The sequence below is a fragment of the Bufo bufo genome, chromosome 4 (assembly GCF_905171765.1).
Source record: "Bufo bufo chromosome 4, aBufBuf1.1, whole genome shotgun sequence".
Classification (NCBI taxonomy): domain Eukaryota; kingdom Metazoa; phylum Chordata; class Amphibia; order Anura; family Bufonidae; genus Bufo; species Bufo bufo.
Genome location: NC_053392.1, coordinates 408,786,380 through 408,807,297, shown reverse-complemented (window position 1 = coordinate 408,807,297; position 20,918 = coordinate 408,786,380).

Sequence of the window (20,918 nt, the reverse complement as noted above, 5' to 3'; positions counted from 1 at the left end):
GTAAGGCCTCATGCACACGACCGTATTTTTTCACGGTCCGCAAAACGGGGTTCCGTTGGTCCGTGATCCGTGACCGTGTTTTCGTCCGTGGGTCTTCCTTGATTTTTGGAGGATCCACGGACATGAAAAAAAAGTTGTTTGTGTCCGCCTGGCCGTGCAGAGCCAAACGGATCCATCCTGAATTACAATGCAAGTTAATGGGGACGGATCCGTTTGACGTTGACACAATATGGTGCAATTTCAAACGGATCCGTACCCTATTGACTTTCAATGTAAAGTCAGGAGTTAATATACCATAGGATCGGAGTTTTCTCCAATCCGATGGTATATTTTAACTTGAAGCGTCCCCATCACCATGGGAACGCCTCTATGTTAGAATATACCATCAGATTTGAGTTACATCGTGAAACTCAGATCCGACAGTATATTCTAACACAGAGGCGTTCCCATAGTGATGGGGACGCTTCTAGTTAGAATATACTACGAACTGTGTACATGACTGCCCCCTGCTGCCTGGCAGCACCCGATCTTTTACAGGGTGCTGTGATCAGCACAATTAACCCTTCAGGTGCCGCACCTGAAGGGGTTAATTGTGCGTATCATAGCCCCCTGTAAGAGATCAGGGGCTGCCAGGCAGCAGGGGGCAGACCCCCCTCCCTCCCCAGTTTGAATATCATTGGTGGCCAGTGTGCGGCCCCCCCCCCGGCCCCCCCTCTATTGTAATATCATTGGTGGCCAGTGTGCGGCCTCCGTCGGCCCCCCTCCCCCCCTCTATTGTAATTTCATTGGTGGCCAGTGTGTGGCCTCCCCTCTCCCCCCCCCGCCCGATCATTGGTGGCAGCGGAGAGTTCCGATCGGAGTCCCAGTTTAATCGCTGTGGCTCCGATCGGTAACCATGGCAACCAGGACGCTACTGCAGGCCTGGTTGCCATGGTTACTTAGCAATATTACAATATTAGAAGCATCATACTTATCTGCTGCGCTGTCTGTGACCGGCCGGGAGCTCCTCCTACTGGTAAGTGACAGGTCTGTGCGGCACATTGCTTAATGATCTGTCACTTACCAGTAGGAGGAGCTCCCGGCCGGTCACAGACAGCGCAGCAGGTAAGTATGATGCTTCTAATATTGTAATATTGCTAAGTAACCATGGCAACCAGGCCTGCAGTAGCGTCCTGGCTGCCATGGTTACCGATCGGAGCCCCAGGGCGATTAAACTGGGACTCCGATCGGAACTCTCCGCTGCCACCAATGATCGGGGGGGGGGAGGGGAGGCCGCACACTGGCCACCAATGATATTAATACAATAGAGGGGGGCCGGGGGGGCCGCACACTGGCCACCAATGATATTACAATAAGGGGGGGCGGGGGGGCGCACACTGGCCACCAAGGATATTACAATAGGGGGGGGCGGGGGGGACCGCACACTGGCCACCAATGATATTCAAACTGGGGAGGGAGGGGGTCTTCCCCCTGCTGCCTGGCAGCCCCTGATCTCTTATAGGGGGCTATGATATGCACAATTAACAATTAATTGTGCGGATCACAGCCCCCTATAAGAGATCGGGTGCTGCCAGGCAGCAGGGGGCAGTCATGTACACAGTTCGTAGTATATTCTAACTAGAAGCGTCCCCATCACTATGGGAATGCCTCTGTGTTAGAATATACTGTCGGATATGAGTTTTCACAAAGTGAAAACTCATCTCTGAAAAAGCTTTTATGCAGACGGATCTTCGGATCCGTCTGTATGAAAGTAACCTACGGCCACGGATCACGGACGCGGATGCCAATCTTGTGTGCATCCGTGTTCTTTCACGGACCCATTGACTTGAATGGGTCCGTGAACCGTTGTCCGTCCAAAAAATAGGACAGGTCATATTTTTTTGACGGACAGGAAACTTGGATCACGGATGCGGCTGCAAAACGGTGCATTTTCCGATTTTTCCACGGACCTATTGAAAGTTAATGGGTCCGCGAAAAAAAACTGAAACCGGCACAACGGCCACGGATGCACACAACGGTCGTGTGCATGAGGCCTAAATGACAACTTTTCCCATTTTTTTATACAAAGTTGTCAATTTACAGAGATATTTCTCTCACCCAGCATGGGTATATGTAAAAAGACACCCCAAAACACATTGCCCTACTTCTCTTGAGTACGGCGATACCACATGTGTGACACTTTTTTTGCAGCCAAGATGCGCAAAGGGGCCGAAAGTGCAACGAGGGCATTTTTAGGCATTTGGATTCCAGACTTCTTCTCACGCTTTAGGGCCCCTAAAATGCCAGGGCAGTATAAATACCCCACATGTGACCCCATTTTGGAAAGAAGACACCCCAAGGTATTCCGTGAGGGGCATGGCGAGTTCATAGAAGATTTTTTTTTTGGCACAAGTTAGCGGAAATTGATTTTTTATATTTTTTTCTCACAAAGTCTCCCGCTAACTTGTGACAAAAAGTTCAATCTTTCATGGACTCAATATGCCCCTCAGCGAATACCTTGGGGTGTCTTCATTCCAAAATGGGATCATTTGTGGGGTGTTTGTACTGCCCTGGAATTTGAGGGTCTCTGCAATCATTACATGTATGGCCAGCATTAGGAGTTTCTTCTTTTCTCTTTAGGCCTCATGCACACGACCATTGTTTGGGTCCGCATCTGAGCCGCCATTTTGTCAGCTCGGATGCGGACCCATTCATTTCAATGGGGCCGCAAAAGATGCGGACAGCACTCTGTGTGCTGTCCGCATCCGTGGCTCCGTTCCGCGGCCCCTCTAAAAAAATATAACATGTCCTATTCTTGTCCGCGCTTTGGGGACAAGAATAGGCATTTATATTGCCGGCGCCCGTTCCGTCCCGCAAATTGCGGAAGTCAACACGGGCACCTTCCGTTTTTTGCGCATCCGCGGTTTGTGGACCGCAAAAAACTGCACGGTCGTGTGCATGAGGCCTTATATTGAGCATACGGGTAATGAGATTTATTTTTTCCGTTCAGCCTCTGGGCTGAAAGAAAAAATGAATGGCACAGATTTCTTCATTCGCATCGATCAATGTGGATGAAAAAATCTCTGCCCAAAAATGTGCAAAAAACAAACAAACCTGCGATCGCTAATAAAGATCCAAAAAGCTCAAAAGTGATCTTTATAGCGCTGCAGCGATTTTACGGCGTTTTTGCAGTGATCAGAAAAAAAAACATTTCTGTCACTGCGGTGGGGCGGACTGAACGCAAGTGTGCGCACAAGATCAGGCCTGATCGGGCGAACACTGCGTTTTTTGTAGAGCCTAAGGTGACCCTAATGTACTGATATAGATCTGATTGCGATCAGTCTTGATCACTTACAGATACTATATAGTACTGGTGCTGATTAGCGACAGCGATGGCGCTAATCAGTGACTGCGGTGCGGTGGGCGCTAACTACCTAACAAGTGGCTAACTAACTGGCGGTGATAAGGGACCCTTGGGCCCCATTCACATGTCCGCAATTCTGTTCCGCATTTTGCGGAACTTAATTTCGGACCCATTCATTTCTGTGGGGACAGACTTTGTCCCGCTCGGATCCGGAATTGCGGATCTGCACTTCCGGGTCCGCACTTCCGTTCCGCAAAAATATAGAACATGTCCTATTTTTGTCCGCAATTGTGGACAAGAAAAGGCATTTTATATATAATTCTGGCAATGTGCGGATCCCCTGTAAGGCTCCATTCAGACGTCCGTATGTGTTTTGTGGATCCGCAAAACACGGACACGTGTTTTGCGGATCCTCAAAACACATACGGACGTCTGAATGGAGCCTTACAGGGGGGTGATCAATGACAGGGGGTGATCAGGGAGTCTATATGGGGTGATCAGGGGTTAATAAGTGACAGGGGGGGGTGTAGTGTAGTGTGGTGCTTGGTGCTACTTACAGAGCTGCCTGTGTCCTCTGGTGGTCGATCCAAGCAAAAGGGACCACCAGAGGACCAGGTAGCAGGTATATTAGACGCTGTTAACAAAACAGTACCTTTCTGATGTTAAAAAAATCGCATCTACAACCTGCCAGCGATTGATCGCCGCTGGCAGGCTGTAGATCAACTCGTTTACCTTGCGATCCTGTGAACGCGCACTCCTGTGAGCGCGTGTTCACAGGAAATCTCGCGTCTCGCGAAATGACGCGCCGATGCGTCCAGGAGGAATAACCCGGCCGCCCGCAGGACGCATCCCTGCGTTAGGCGGTCGGGAGGTGGTTAATATATTCACTCCACTTGCCCTGACGTCATTTCTTCTCAGTGCCGTAGTCTCTCGCAGGCGCAGTGGACACTGTAGTCTGCGCCTGTGCGGACTACTGGCAACGGCTTTGACGAGTCAACTGCGCATGCACCGGTTCCCTTTTCCAGTGCCAGGGTGGTGCGCAGGAAGCCGGCGCATGCGCAGTTGACTTGTCGAAGCAGGTGCCTGTAGTCCGCACGGGTGCAGACTACAGTGTCCACTGTGCCTGCGTGAGACTACGGCACTGAGAAGAAATGACGTCAGGGCAAGTGGAGTGAATATATTAAGTGGTAGGCGGTGCTGGGCTCGGGATTGATGGGTGCGGCTGGGCTCCAACAGATCGTGGGACAACCCCTTGGGCTCCTGACAGAGGTGATTTACATATAAATAAGATCGATTTTTATAAGAATCTAACACACACAGAGCATAAACAGTGGGATCATTTTAAACACAGCAAGGAGAGTGATGGGCACATATAAATATCACTATAGCGTTAATCCTGGTGACAGAATCCCTTTGAAAACCCGGCCAGCGCCATACTATTACGCCGCTGGTCAGGAAAGGGTTAAACAATGTCAGTACCAAAATGCAAGCACTTAACTTACAAGCAGGGGCGTAGCTATAGGGGGTGCAGAGGTAGCAGTCGCTACCGGACCCAGGAGCCTGAGGGGGCCCAAAGACCCTTGTGCCACATAAGATACTGGCATTATAGAAAGTGCATACTGGTCAATTTACACCTCTGGCTGGAGGGAAAGGGTTAGGTTAAGAATTTGGCATGAGGAGGTGCCCTTTCAATGTTTGCCTCAGGCAGCAGGAAGGATATGTGTTCCCCTGCCCCTTGCCAACAAGCACTGAGGGACGGGGGCCCAAGCTGAACTCTTGCACCAGGGCACATGAGCTTTCAGCTACGCCCCTGCTTACAAGGACCTTTGCTATAAACTATATGCAACTATTTGCAATCACTCCCACAAAATCACACTCAGCACCAGCACTCCGGTTCTTCAAACTCCACTTATTCAGAAACTCACTTAGTACAGAAAGCCCAGTAGAGTGCTGAGATTGCCATCCAGACTTCCCCTTTCGCCGTACATTTTTTAGATCTAGCGTGAGCGGGGAAAAGTTGCAGATATGGCCGCAAATCCCATTTGCGACCGAATCTGCGACAGATATATGCTTAAAATTGCCACATACAGTTGCAAGAAAAAGTATGTGAACCCTTTGGAATGATATGGATTTCTGCACAAATTGGTTATAAAATGTGATCTGATCTTCATCTAAGTCACAACAATAGACAATCACAGTCTGCTTAAACTAATAACACACAAAGAATTAAATGTTACCATGTTTTTATTGAACACACCATGTAAGCATTCACAGTGCAGGTGGAAAAAGTATGTGAACCCCTAGACTAATAGCATCTCCAAGAGCTAATTGGAGTGAGGTGTCAGCCAACTGGAGTCCAATCAATGAGATGAGATTGGAGGTGTTGGTTACAGCTGCCCTGCCCTATAAAAAACACACACCAGTTCTGGGTTTGCTTTTCACAAGAAGCATTGCCTGATGTAAAAGGTGCCTCGCACAAAAGAGCTCTCAGAAGATCTATGGTTAAGAATTGTTGACTTGCATAAAGCTGGAAAGGGTTATAAAAGTATCTCCAAAAGCCTTGCTGTTCATCAGTCCACGGTAAAACAAATTGTCTATAAATGGAGAAAGTTCAGCACTGCTGCTACTCTCCCTAGGAGTGGCCGTCCTGTAATGATGACTTCAAGAGCACAGCGCAGACTGCTCAATGAGGTGAAGAAGAATCCTAGAGTGTCAGCTAAAGACTTACAAAAGTCTCTGGCATATGCTAACATCCCTGTTAGCGAATCTACGATACGTAAAACACTAAACAAGAATGGATTTCATGGGAGGATACCACAGAGGAAGCCACTGCTGTCCAAAAAAAACATTGCTGCACGTTTACAGTTTGCACAAGAGCACCTAGATGGTCCACAGCAGTACTGGCAAAATATTCTGTTGACAGATGAAACCAAAGTTGAGTTGTTTGGAAGAAACACACAACACTATATGTGGAGAAAAAGAGGCACAGCACACCAACATCAAATCCTCATCCCAACTGTAAAGTATGGTGGTGGGGGCATCATGGTTTGGGGCTGCTTTGCTGCGTCAGGGCCTGGACGGATTGCTATCATCGAAGGAAAAATGAATTCCCAAGTTTATCAAGACATTTTGCAGGAGAACTTAAGGCCACCTGTCCACCAGCTGAAGCTCAACAGAAGATGGGTGTTGCAAAAGGACAACGACCTAAAGCATAGAAGTAAATAAACAACAGAATGGCTTAAACAGAAGAAAATACGCCTTCTGGAGTGGCCCAGTCAGAGTCCTGACCTCAACCCGATTGAGATGCGGTGGCATTACCTCAAGAAAGTGATTCACACCAGACATCCCAAGAATATTGCTGTACTGAAACAGTTCTGTAAAGAGGAATGGTCAAGAATTACTCCTGACAGTTGTGCACGTCTGATCTGCAACTGCAGGAAACGTTTGGTTGAAGTTATTGCTGCCAAAGGAGGTTCAACCAGTTATTAAATCCAAGGGTTCACATACTTTTTCCACCTGCACTGTGAATGTTTACATGGTGTGTTCATGATAAAAACATGGTAACATTTAATTCTTTGTGTGTTATTAGTTTAAGCAGACTGTGATTATCTATTGTTGTGACTTAGATGAAGATCAGATCACATTTTATGACCAATTTGTGCCGAAATCCATATCATTCCAAAGGGTTCACATACTTTTTCTTGCAACTGTATCTACTAATAAATTACCCCCATAGTGTTTTGTATTTAGACCAAAAGTTTAACTTTGGTCTCGTCTGACCAAAGCACCTTCTTCTACATGTTTACTATGTCCCCTACATGGCTTGTGGCAAACTGCAAACGGGACTGCTTATGGCTTGCTTTAAAAAAAAAAAATTGCTTTCTTCTTGCCACTCTTCCATAAAGCTAGATTTGTGGAGAACACAATTAATAGTTGTCCTGTGGACAGATTCTCCCACCTGAGCTGTGGATCTCTGCAACTCCTCCAGAGTGAGCATGTGCCTCTTGGCTGCTTCTCTAATTAGTGCTCTCCTTGTCTGGGCTGTCAATTTAAGTGGACGGCCATGGCCTCGTAGGTTTGCAGTTGTGCAATACTCCTTTCATTTTCGGATAATGCATTACTCCGTAAGATGTTCAGGCCAGAGGTTAATTTTGCGTATCACAGCCCCCTGTAAGAGATCGGGTGCTGCCAGGCAGCAGGGGGCAGTTATGTACACAGTTCTTAGTACATTCTAACTAGAAGCGTCCCCATCACTATGGGAACGCCTCTGTGTTAGAATATACTGTAGGATCTGAGTTTTCACAAAGTGAAAACTCAGCTCTGAAAAAGCTTTTATGCAGACGGATCTGCGGATCCGTCTGTGTGAAAGTAGCCTACGGCCACTGACCATGGACGCGGATGCCAATCTTGTGTGCATTTGTGTTTTTTTCACGGACCCATTGACTTGAATGGGTCCGTGAACCGTTGTCCGTCAAAAAAATAGGATAGGTCTTATTTTTTTGACGGACAGGAAACACGGATCACGGATGCGGCTGCAAAACGGTGCATTTTCCGATTTTTCCACTGACCCATTGAAAGTCAATGGGTCCGTGAAAAAAAAATGAAAACGGCACAACGGCCACGGATGCACACAACGGTCGTGTGCCTGAGGCCTTATACTGAGAATAAATTACACATAGGTGGACCCTATTTACTAATTAGGTGACTTCTGAAGGCAATTGGTAACACTGGATTTTATTTATGGGTATCAGAATACATGGGGCGGTATACTAATTCACACGACACTTTTTATATTTATTGATTAAAATTTTTTGAAAAAGATGTATCATTTTCTTTTCAGTTCACATATACTTACTACTTTGTGTTGATCTATCACACAAAATCCCAATACAATACATTCAAGTTTATGAGTATAATGTGAAAAGATGTGGAAAAGTTCAAGTGGTATGAATACTTTTTCAAGGCCCTGTATATACCCAACTCTGAACACTTTAGATACACAGCTCTGCAGATTGCACTTACTATATACTTAGCACTGCAATATACACAGTAGATACATATACACACAGCACTGCTACATGCAAAGTATATACACACAGCTTTGCTGAACATACAAACACGACTCTGCTGCATGCACAGTACACCTTATCCCTGCAGGCACCCTACACACTATTATCTTTAATAAACATGATAAGTTACAGTGTAAAGACAATACAGTACCCACTGTGGAGTCCTCTTCTTCTTTCTCATTTGATATCTCCCAGGCATGACATTATCAAAGGTCCTCAAGCTGCAGTTAGTCGGCTTTTATCTCCTTTCTGGCTGCTTGGCGACCTTCAGCATGGGAGGTGCTGAGAGTAGTGTTGAGAGAACTTGCGATTTGCAAGTTCTGCGTTCACATTCGAGTTATAATGGACTCCGTTACCACAGACCATAATGGGATTCTATGATGGCATGCACCACGGAAGCCTAAAAGAGGCATTCCGTATTGCATTCCATTATAATAGAAATCTATGCTATAGGCTTCTGTGGTGCATGCCGTCATAGAATTCGGTTATGGTCCATGGTAACGGAATCCATTACGGAATTCTTAGATAACCCAAACGCTGAACTTACAAATCGTAAGTTCGCTCAACACTAGCTTCGAGTCTTAGGCCCCTTTCAAACAAGCGAGTTTTCCACGCGGGTGCAATGCGTGACGTGAACGCATAGCACCCGCACTGAATCCTGACCCATTCATTTAAATGGGTCTGTGTACTGTACATGAGCAATTTTTTTCTTGCATCACTTCTGCGTTGCGTGAAAATAGCAGCATGTTCTATATTCTGCGTTTTCCATGCAGCCCTGGCTCTATAGAAATGAATGGGGCCTCAGTGAATAACGCATTGCATCCGGATGCAATGCGTTGCGTTCCATTTTTAACGCATGTCTACCAATGCAGTTGAAGGTAAATTCCACAGAAAATGAGCATACCTGTACAGAGCTGCTTTATTGGACATATTGCTGCCCTTACTGAGCCACAGCCAAGATGCCAAGGCAACCCACCAAGCCTATGGATGTGGAGAAACTAATAGTGATGGTCCAGGAGAGGCCCTGTCTTTGGGACACCAGGTCGGGGGACTATCATGACAGATACAAAAAGGATGCCGCCTGGGTGAAAGTAATACAGGAGGTGTTCTCAAGTGTTTGTTCAAAAACCCCTGAACAAAACGCATGAGTTTAGGTAAGTGCATTGTCTATAATATATATATTATATACAAACCGGATTCCAAAAAAGTTGGGACACTATACAAATCGTGAATAAAAACTGAATACAATGATGTGGAGGTGCCAACTTCTAATATTTTATTCAGAATAGAGCATAAATCAATGTACCATTTTAAGGGAAAAATATGTTGAATCAGAATTTCATGGTGTCAACAAATCCCCAAAAAGTTGGGACAAGGCCATTTTCACCACTGTGTGGCATCTCCCCTTCTTCTTACAACACTCAACAGACGGGACTGGGACCGAGGAGACCAGTTTCTCAAGTTTAGAAATAGGAATGCTCTCCCATTCTTGTCTAATACAGGCCTCTAACTGTTCAATCGTCTTGGGCCTTCTTTGTTGCACCTTCCTCTTTATGATGCGCCAAATGTTCTCTATAGGTGAAAGATCTGGACTGCAGACTGGCCATTTCAGTACCCGGATCCTTCTCCTACGCAGCCATGATGTGGTGATGGATGCAGAATGTGGTCTGGCATTATCTTGTTGAAAAATGCAGGGTCTTCCCTGAAAGAGATGACGTCTGGATGGGAGCATATGTTGTTCTAGAACCTGAATATATTTTTCTGCATTGATGGTGCCTTTCCAGACATGCAAGCTGCCCATGCCACACGAACTCATGCAACCCCATACCATCAGAGATGCAGGCTTCTGAACTGAGAGTTGAGAACAACTTGGGTTGTCCTTGTTCTCTTTGGTCCGGATGACATGGCGTCCCAGATTTCCAAAAAGAACTTTGAATCGTGACTCGTCTGACCACAGAACAGTCTTCCATTTTGCCAAACTCCATTTTAAATGATCCCTGGCCCAGTGAAAACGCCTGAGCTTGTGGATCTTGCTTAGAAATGGCTTCTTCTTTGCACTGTAGAGTTTCAGCTGGCAACGGCGGATGGCACGGTGGATTGTGTTCACTGACAATGGTTTCTGGAAGTATTCCTGAGCCCATTCTGTGATTTCCTTTACAGTAGCATTCCTGTTTGTGGTGCAGTGTCGTTTAAGGGCCCGGAGATCACGGGCATCCAGTATGGTTTTACGGCCTTGACCCTTACGTACAGAGATTGTTCCAGATTCTCTGAATCTTCGGATGATGTTATGCACAGTTGATGATGATAGATGCAAAGTCTTTGCAATTTTTCGCTGGGTAACACCTTTCTGATATTGCTCCACTATCTTTCTGCGCAACATTGTGGGAATTAGTGATCCTCTACCCATCTTGGCTTCTGAGAGACACTGCCACTCTGAGAAGCTCTTTTTATACCCAATCATGTTGCCAATTGACCTAATTAGTGTTAATTGGTCTTCCAGCTCTTTGTTATGCTCAAATTTACTTTTTCCAGCCTCTTATTGCTACTTAAAGATAAAAAATACTGGGCACCCTCGCTTATGTAGAATCATACACTTTATTTGTACACATATATAATATAATCAATTGGTCTGTAAACGCATAGTCATAATAAAACCATTAAATGGATTAAAATAGAATAGATAACACACTAAAACCACTAGACATTCAATACCATGTGTAAAAAATGGATATAACCAGCCGCACTGAGACTAAAACTGGGCGGTGATCAGTCCATATAAATCAATAAATAAGGGGATCCCGGCTGGTGGCTTATGGTGGTCTTGTAACTACAGATAATAACCTCGCAATGTCATATAGAGTTCACAGTCCTGATCCTTTGGAGGAGAATAAAATTACTGCAGTTAGAGAAATTCACTTAGGTGAGTATGTTCGCGGCGTCCCGCTTTTACTCACTGTGCAGTGCGGTTCTTTTTGATGGTCAACTTGTGGCTGTGTAATGCTGCGGCTTTCTTTCCCGTGTCTTTGTGTTCCTCTGGCTACCGCTCTGTAGTAGCTAAGAGCCGGCAAGCTCTGGGACTCAAAGTTCCTTTCCCCACGTCGGCTGACCTGCGTCACGATACTGTGTGTCCTCGTGTATTGCGCTTGTAGCCGCCGGCGTGTCAGGGCTTGGTAAATCACGGAGTCCTCAATTGATTTTGAGTACAGCACAGCCTTTATAATACCAGCATGTCCTTCTTATGATTACTCTGGGGGTCTCTTCACCAAACGCGTTTCGGGGTACTTGCCCCTTCCTCCTTGACTTGATGTAATGTCCTTAAGACAAGTCAAAATGAGGCTCAGTAGTGTGTGTGGCCTCCGCGTGCCTGTATGACCTCCCTACAATGCCTTGGCGGATGGTCTCCTGAGGGATCTCCTCCGAGACCTGGACTAAAGCATCTGCCAACTCCTGGACAGTCTGTTGGTGGATAGAGCGAGACATGATGTCCCAGATGTGCTCAATTGGATTCAGGTCTGGGGAACGGGCGGGCCAGTCCATAGCATCAATGCATCATCTTGCAGGAACTGCTGACACACTCCAGCCACATGAGGTCTAGCATTGTCTTGCATTAGGAGGAACCCAGGGCCAACCGCACCAGCATATGGTCTCACAAGGGGTCTGAGGATCTCATCTCGGTACCTAATGGCAGTCAGGCTACCTCTGGCGAGCACATGGAGGGCTGTGCGGCCCTCCAAAGAAATGCCACCCCACACCATTACTGACCCAATGCCAAACCGGTCATGCTGGAGGATGTTGCAGGCAGCAGAACATTCTCCATGGCGTCTCCAGACTCTCACGTCTGTCACATGTGTTCAGTGTGAACCTGCTTTCATCTGTGAAGAGCACAGGGCGCCAGTGGCGAATTTGCCAATCTTGATGTTCTCTGGCAGATGCCAAACGTCCTGCACAGTGTTGGGCTGTAAGCACAACCCCCACCTGTGGACGTCGGGCCCTCATATCACCCTCATGGAGTCTGTTTCTGACCGTTTGAGCAGACACATGCACATTTTTGGCCTGCTGGAGGTCATTTTGCAGGGCTCTGGCAGTGCTCCTCCTGTTCCTCCTTGCACAAAGGCGGGGTAGCGGCCCTGCTGCTGGGTTGTTGCCCTCCTACGGCCTCCTCCACGTCTCCTGATGTACTGGCCTGTCTCCTGGTAGCGCCTCCATGCTCTGGACACTACGCTGACAGACACAGCAAACCTTCTTGCCACAGCTCGCATTGATGTGCCATCCTGGATAAGCTGCACTACCTGAGCCACTTGTGTGGGTTGTAGACTCCGTCTCATGCTACCACTAGAGTGAAAGCACCGCCAGCATTCAAAAGTGACCAAAACATCAGCCAGGAAGTATAGGAACTGAGAAGTGGCCTGTGGTCACCACCTGCAGAACCACTCATTTATTGGGGGTGTCTTGCTAATTGCCTATAATTTCCACCTGTTGTCTATCCCATTTGCACAACAGCATGTGAAATTGATTGTCACTCAGTGTTGCTTCCTAAGTGGACAGTTTGATTTCACAGAAGTGTGATTGACTTGGAGTTACATTGTGTTGTTTAAGTGTTCCCTTTATTTTTTTGAGCAGTGTATATATATATATATATATATATATATATATATACTTACATACATATACATGTGTGATATTCACTTTCTGTTAACTAGCATACCTGTAGCACATGTCTAATGTTGTCCTCCATTACATAGCACATTAAATGAAAACATTGTTTGACATGTGATGTGCTACTGATGACATTGTTTGACATGTGCTATGCTACTTTAGCCATTGTTTTACATGTAGTTGTCACGTTCGCGTGTGGGAGGGAAACACAACACCAAACAAAGAAGGGAAAGGGGTGAAGTAAAAAGTCCAGGAAACTAGGGAAAGGAGATGTACACCTCCTAGTAAAACCCTAATCAAAAGTCCTGACTAACAACCAGTATGAACAGACCACAGAGGTAGGTGAGTTCATACACAGGAATACCTAGTGCCCTAACTCACCCTATAGGACCCTGGTACTAATGTCAGGACTGAGACAACTTGTTACTCCAAAAGGAAGCATGAACAGGAGTCTCCCTCAGGCTTTGATACAAATTACAGGGAAATACAACACACAAAATAACCCAAACAGAATACAAAAGGGAAAGAAAACACTTAACTTCAAGTGGCTATGGCAGCACCAAGAGCTCAGCCGAGATCCACACACCAGCTATCCACAACTCAAACTGAAGCTATAAACCGCATAGCATAGTGGGAGAAACAACAATAAATTGAAAAGGTTAAATGACCATAATAGCCACACCTGGGGAAAGAAGGTGTGGCAAGCACCAGAAAGAACACAGATGTCATTTGATCCAAACGGAAAACATGTCAGATCAAACTATGTGTTGCCATTCTCACCGATCTCCTGTCACCTGTTGCGGGAATGTGCGTGACAGTGCTATGCTACTGACGACATTGTTTGACATGTGCTATGCTACTGATGACACCCCTAGGTTCGCACATGGTAGTGATACAGTATTTCATGTTGAAAAAAAAAGTAAAAAAAAAAAATTGTTTGAAGTTGAAGAAGTAAAGAATCGATGGAGTAGCTGCTGGGACCAATTCCGGAAAGAAATGCTCCATTAAGGCCACAGTGGGTCAGGCCCACTTAAGAACAACTAATGTTCCTTCGTGACATAATGGACCTGCTCCCATAAGTAAATATATAATCATATATGCTTGGTAATGTCTAGGAAATTCTCGGATTGGCCAAAATCAAATTTGTAATTTTTTTAATGCTTTTTCTATTGAAAAATGGAGGACAACCTGGAGAAAGAAAGTGACCAGGCTGCCCAGCAGCATTCTTCTGCAGCTGAGGAGGAGAATCCCCCTTCACAGGCTCCGAAAGATATGGCCAAAGCAGGACCTTTAACTGTCTCAATGACCAACATCCCTCCTGCAGTGGAGTGGGCCCCTTCACTTCAGCTGCCAACACATCGGAAACAGCCATTGTCTTCTGCTGAAGTGGAAGTGAATAGTGCCCGCTGGAAGGACCATTATGAACTTTATGGCCATAGTCTGGGGGTTCTTTTGAAGAGAGTGCCTCCAAATCTGTACTTGCGGCCCTAAGGCGCAGTTGGGATTGTTCTGGAGGCAGCCACGCCTCCAAATGACCCCACAGATGTATTTTGGGCCCTAGAAAACTGGCGCTGATATAGGAACATTGATGAGCCACCACCTAGGGCTCCTCCACAGATACCCATCAGGCTTCCCCACTACCCTTCTCCTCACCGAAAATTTGCCCCTTCACCTCAACAAAATGGCTAACAATACATTAGTGAGACATCCTATATGCACCAAGCTTCCTCCGCTTCTCAGGCTGCTCCACCCCAGCACTTAGAACCCTCTTCTTAGGGCACTTACCAGCCCTCTCAATGTGAAGGTCTCCCGGCCACACCAGGACGTTATTATAATTTGTAATTATGTTGGTTATAGTGTAAGAAATGATCATTACATTGTCAGACCAGACTATTGTTTTTTATTTGTTTATTAAAAAAAAAAAAAGTTTAATGGTTTTTATTTTTTCTTTAAAGTAATACACACTGTAATTTGATTTAAATATAGTTCTGAAGATGATTTGTTATATTGTAATAATGAGAGATTAGTAAACTCTCAATGGCCTGTTCTGCACAGGGAAAAAACAATAAGATATTGTCACACTAGTATAGATATCCAGTTACACTACACAGGATCTTTCCTACAGTATCTGAGTTGTGCTGGCGGTGTGGAAGGGAAAGAGGCACAATACTTCACATATGGTGGGGATGTAAACTGGTTACACCGCTCAGGTCTTTGACATATACCGCAGCATCACGCAGAAAGCAGCAGTCCCAAAAAAAGAGCCTGCTGAGATTTTGCATCTCTGCGGCAAGATCAGTAATATCTAGGCACTGGCGCACAACCATCTTATCAGAAGCAAATGAAGAGTCCTTCAAATACCTCAAGATTTGGTCAAAATTGATAGATTTTCAGGAATCCACAGGCTTTCACTCCCTTCTCACAACTTGAGAGTAGTGGGTTTGGGACGTTTTTTTTGTTTTTTTTTCCCTCTCCGCTCTCTTTCCCCTTTCCTTATTCCTTTCTTTAACTTAATCGTAATATGGATGTTAAACTACTTTATTTTTGTATTTTTCACCCTATAAGACACACCTGCCCATAAGACGCACCTAGGTTTTTGAGGAGGAAAAGAAGAAGAAATTTTTTTGAACCAAAAGGTGTGTTTTTGGTGGGTTTTGAACTAATGGTGGTCTGTGGATAGGCACTGTTATGGAGTGCATCTGTGGATAGGCACTGTTATGGAGTGCATCTGTGGATAGGCACTGTTATGGAGTGCATCTGTGGATAGGCACTGTTATGGAGTGCATCTGTGGATAGGCACTGTTATGGAGTGCATCTGTGGATAGGCACTGTTATGGAGTGCATCTGTGGATAGGCACTGTTATGGAGTGCATCTGTGGATAGGCACTGTTATGGAGTGCATCTGTGGATAGGCACTGTTATGGAGTGCATCTGTGGATAGGCACTGTTATGGAGTGCATCTGTGGATAGGCACTGTTATGGAGTGCATCTGTGGATGACACATATATAGCATCTTATGCTATATATGTGTCATCCACAGATCCCCCCCCCCCCCCCCCCCAACAGTGTGCCTATGTAAATAGTGAATGACCCCCCAATACAGGGGCTGGGGGCCCGCAACTGATATTGGAATGGCAGCGGGGCTCGGTGCAGTCACTGTATTCTATTACACCGGGCCCCGCTCACTGTAGTATTCATATCTAACGTGTAGGCATGGGCACTTTGTTAAACGATAGCAATTTTTTGCCGCGGTAGAGAAATCAACTGTAGTACTTACTTGAAATTCCTGTAGTAGGCAGGCCGGGCGGCAGTGTAATGTCACTCACTATGTCACGCACCTGCTCCTCCCACTTTGTGAATGAAGCAGACGGAGCAGGCACGTGACCTATGCACGTGAGTGATGTTATGCTGCCGCTCGGCCTGCCTGTTACGGGAATTTCAAGTAAGTACTACAGTTTATTTCTCTACTGCTGCGAAAAATTGCTATCGTTTAAAAAAGCGCCCGTGCCTACACGTTAGATATGAATACTACAGTGAGCGGGGCCCAGTGTAATAGAATACAGTGACTGTATCAGGCCCTGCTACCATTCCAATATCAGTTGCCGGCCCCCAGCCCCTCCTCCCTCCCCGCTGATACATTGTTGCCACGATGTATCAGTGTTAAGTGGCAGCATTCGCCCCATAAGACGCACTGCCATTTTAACTTCCTATTTTTTTGGGAAAAATACGGTACTTTTTTGAACAAACTTAGACAGTCATTAATTGCCAATATATGTATACCGTAATAGGTGCTTGCTTTGGCTGGTCAATCTCTCTTTCAGGTTAGTATATTGATATAATACTTGAAAACATTCAATAAAAATGTTTAAACATAATGAGAGATTAGTTTATATTTCACACACATTTCAACTTACATTATGTATGCAAAATATGTAAGCTCGCAACCCACGTCAAGGGTCCTCATTGTTTTGCGAGTCCCTAACTTAAAAAAAGCAAAAATATTAACTAAGATAAATTATCTATCCAGGATACATACACTGTATAGTCAGCTTGAGGGGAAGGGAAAAAAAATTATGTTGCTTCATGTAAAGAGTGCTGTTGCTGAAAAGGGAATGAACCAACTGGAGACATAAAAATAGTCTGAAAAGAATTCCCTTACTCTCAGTCCTGCTGAACCAGCTCTTCCAAGTTGAGAGGGATCTCCATGGGCTGCTGCTGTAAAGACTTCCACATCTTCATCAGGAGTGGCCTCATAAATGCGAATGTAGTTATGGAGAACTACACCCACTTTAATAACATGAATAACATTTTCCGGGGCCAGCTGGATGGCCGAAAGAAATATATGCCATTTGCTGGCTAAGATCCCGAAGGCACACTCCACAAACCTTCTGGTCCTGCTTAACCGAAAGTTGAATGTGCGCCTTTTCTCATCCAATCCTCGCCTGGGGAAAGGACACATGAGGTTTGACGATAGGTCAAACCCCTCATCACCAACTATAATATATGGTGCAGGTGGCCCAGAGGAGCCAGGAAGAGGAGCTGGCTGAGGAATGTCCTGTTGGTTGGACTGAAGCCACGACCCATTCTGGAAGCCTGGAAGATGCGAGCATCAGCCAAACTTCCAAAGGTCCTGATATCTACAATTATAAACTTGTAGTTTGGCCAACAAAACTACAGAGAAAAACTGTTTATAATTATAGAATCGGGACCCTGAGTTTGGTGGATTCTTCTTCTATGTGCTTCCCGTCAAGGGCACCAATATAGTTGGCCCTCTCCAGGAAGCCCTTGGCAATCTGAAGCCACTGCTGCCTTGTTAGTTGTGGCAGCACAGCAGCTCGAAGTCACAATCAAATGGTGGCACAGGTTTCCCTCACTATCCCAGCAATTGTGGAGGTCCCCATTCGAAATTCAAAATGTAATGAGGAAAAAGAATTTCTTGTGGCCAAAAATCTGTGAACAAAAAATAAAAACAATCAGGGAACAGTCAAAACACTATCACCATCCACTATATTTATTTAAAGGGGTTGTTCGGGTTCAGAGCTGAACCCTGACATACCCATAATTTCACCCAGGGTGCCCCCCTGATGTTAGCATCGGAAGATTTCATGCTCTGATGCTCTCCTTTGCCCTATGCTGGATCGCGCAGGGCAAGGGCTCTTTTATTTACAATAACACACTGCCGGGTGGAGGCTTCCGCCCAGAAGTGTGTTCGGTGACATTTCCGGCTCTGATGGGCGGACTTTATCTCTCCCCTAGCCGTTTTATAGACTGGGGTAGCGCTAAAGCCTGCCCATCAGTGTCGGTGTTGCCATCGGGCTCACTGCTGGGCAGAAGCCACCACCTGGCAGCCCTAAGGAGTGCCCAGTTCATCACCAGAACTCCAGAAAATGCCTTTGCCCTGCGTGATTTAAAGGGCTTCTGTCAGCCCACTAACCCGTTTTTTATTTTTTTTGTTTACTAATAATCCCTACACTGCGATTTATGCATACATAAGTTAAATAATCATTTCTGTTCAGTAGAATTTGCTAAAAAGCGATTTTTAAAATATGCAAATTACCTTGCTACCAGCAAGTAGGGCGGCTACTTGCTGGTAGCAGCCGCATCCTCCGACCCTAATGACGCCCCCTCCGCATTGTGATTGACAGGGCCAGGGAACGGAATCCTTCTCTGCTGGCCCTGCCTGTTAGGATTCAAAATCTGGCGCCTGCGCTGCAGCCGTACGTATCTTCAATCTGCGCAGGCTCACTGAGAGGCGGCCGCTCTCTCCTCAATGCGCCTGCGCCGGGTGTAGATGTGACGTCATCGGCGCAGGCGCATTGACGATGGAGCGGCCAAGCGAGTGGCCGTCTCTCAGTGCGCCTGCGCAGATTGAAGATAGGTACGGCCGCGGTGCAGGCGCCAGATTTTGAATGCTAACAGGCAGGGCCAGCAGAGAACGATTCCGTTCCCTGGCCCTGTCAATCACAATGCGGAGGGGGCGTCATTAGGGTCGGAGGATGCAGCTGCTACCAGCAAGTAGCCGCCCTACTTGCTGGTAGCAAGGTAATTTGCATATTTTTAAAATCACTTTTTAGCAAATTCTACTGAACAGAAATGATTATTTAACTTATGTATGCATAAATCGCAGTGTAGGGATTATTAGTAAACAAAAAAAAAAAACGGTTTAGTGGCCTGACAGAAGCCCTTTAACGCAGGGTGTCACGGCGGACGTGCACAGTTAAACAGACAACACACCAACCAGGCTCTGGACGAGAGACAGGGGAAGGGTCACCTCCTAATATATCCCTGACCTCTTTCCCTGCAATGCTCAGCCCACAGACAAACCTTGATGGTAGATTTGCTGTGTCCACCAGCCTAAACTAACAGAACCCTGAACTCCCTGAGATGGTGAAGTGGGGAGAAAGGAGCAGCCAGCTCGCACAGAACCTGGATGGGTAAGATGACATAAACAACCAAAAAAGAAAAGATACTTATCTGCTGAGAGCAGGAACAAACAGCCAACCTTCCTTCCAAACTTCCCAGACACTAAAGAACAGTATAATCCGCTCAGAGCACTTTAGCTGGAGACCATTTAAACTAATGACTCCACCCAGTGCACCTGATGCGAGGCGGATCCAGCACAGCATCAAAACAAATGCTAGACTATTGCTGCAATCCTGGCTGACCTCCGCACATCGTCAGAGTGGGGCATGACACAGGGCAAAGGAGAGCATCGGAGCATAAACTGCTCCGATGCTCAAGTCAGGGGGGCTGCCTGGGTGAAAATGGGTATATGTCCGGGTTTAGATCTGAACCTGGACAACCCCTTTAATATGCAAAATCAAATCATCTATATATCAGGAATTCTTTTTATTTCTGAGGTTATAAGTGCACAAATATTTACATACCTCAGAGTTATAATTAGCTGTTCTTCAGCTAAAACACTACGCCGCATGTTGGTGTCCATGAATGTCAAGCCAGGCCTCAACTCCGCCAAAAGCAGTGATCGACATGCGACAATAATTATAAAATTTTGCAGGGTCGTAGGTCTGCAAACTGACCTTTGCAAGCCCTCTGCGAAATAATAGGATGAACCCACATCCTCTTCCTCCACAGTTCCTCCTCAAGCATTTCTCTCCACTCTCCAAAGCATCGGTACACCAGCCAGTGCAAGAGCACATGGTCAGGATTTGATAATGGGAAAGCAAACATCCTGCAAAGGAACAAATGCAAGCACTCTAAACACTAGATAAAATCCTTACAAAATGGAGCTTTTCCAAACAGAAAAGCATACTGGGGTTTTTATATGTGTTTTAAATGATTTTTAAAATATGCAAATTACCTTGCTACCAGCAAGTAGGGCGGCTACTTGCTGGTAGCAGCCGCATCCTCCGACCCTAATGACGCCCCCTCCGCATTGGGATTGAAAGGGCCAGGGAACGGAATCGTTCTCTGCTGGCCCTGCCTGTTAGCATTCAAAATCTGGCGCCTGCGCCGCGGCCGTACCTATCTTCAATCTGCGCAGGCGCACTGAGAGACGGCCACTCGCTCGGCCGCTCCATCCTCAATGCGCCTGCGCCGATGACGTCACATCTACACCCGGCGCAGGCGCATTGAGGAGAGAGCGGTTGCCTCTCAGTGCGCCTGCGCAGATTGAAGATATGTACGGCTGCAGCGCAGGCGCCAGATTTTGAATGCGAACAGGCAGGGCCAGCAGAGAACGATTCCGTTCCCTGGCCCTGTCAATCACAATGCGGAGGGGGCGTCATTAGGGTCGGAGGATGCGGCTGCTACCAGCAAGTAGCCGCCCTACTTGCTGGTAGCAAGGTAATTTGCATATTTTACTGAACAGAAATGATTATTTAACTTAT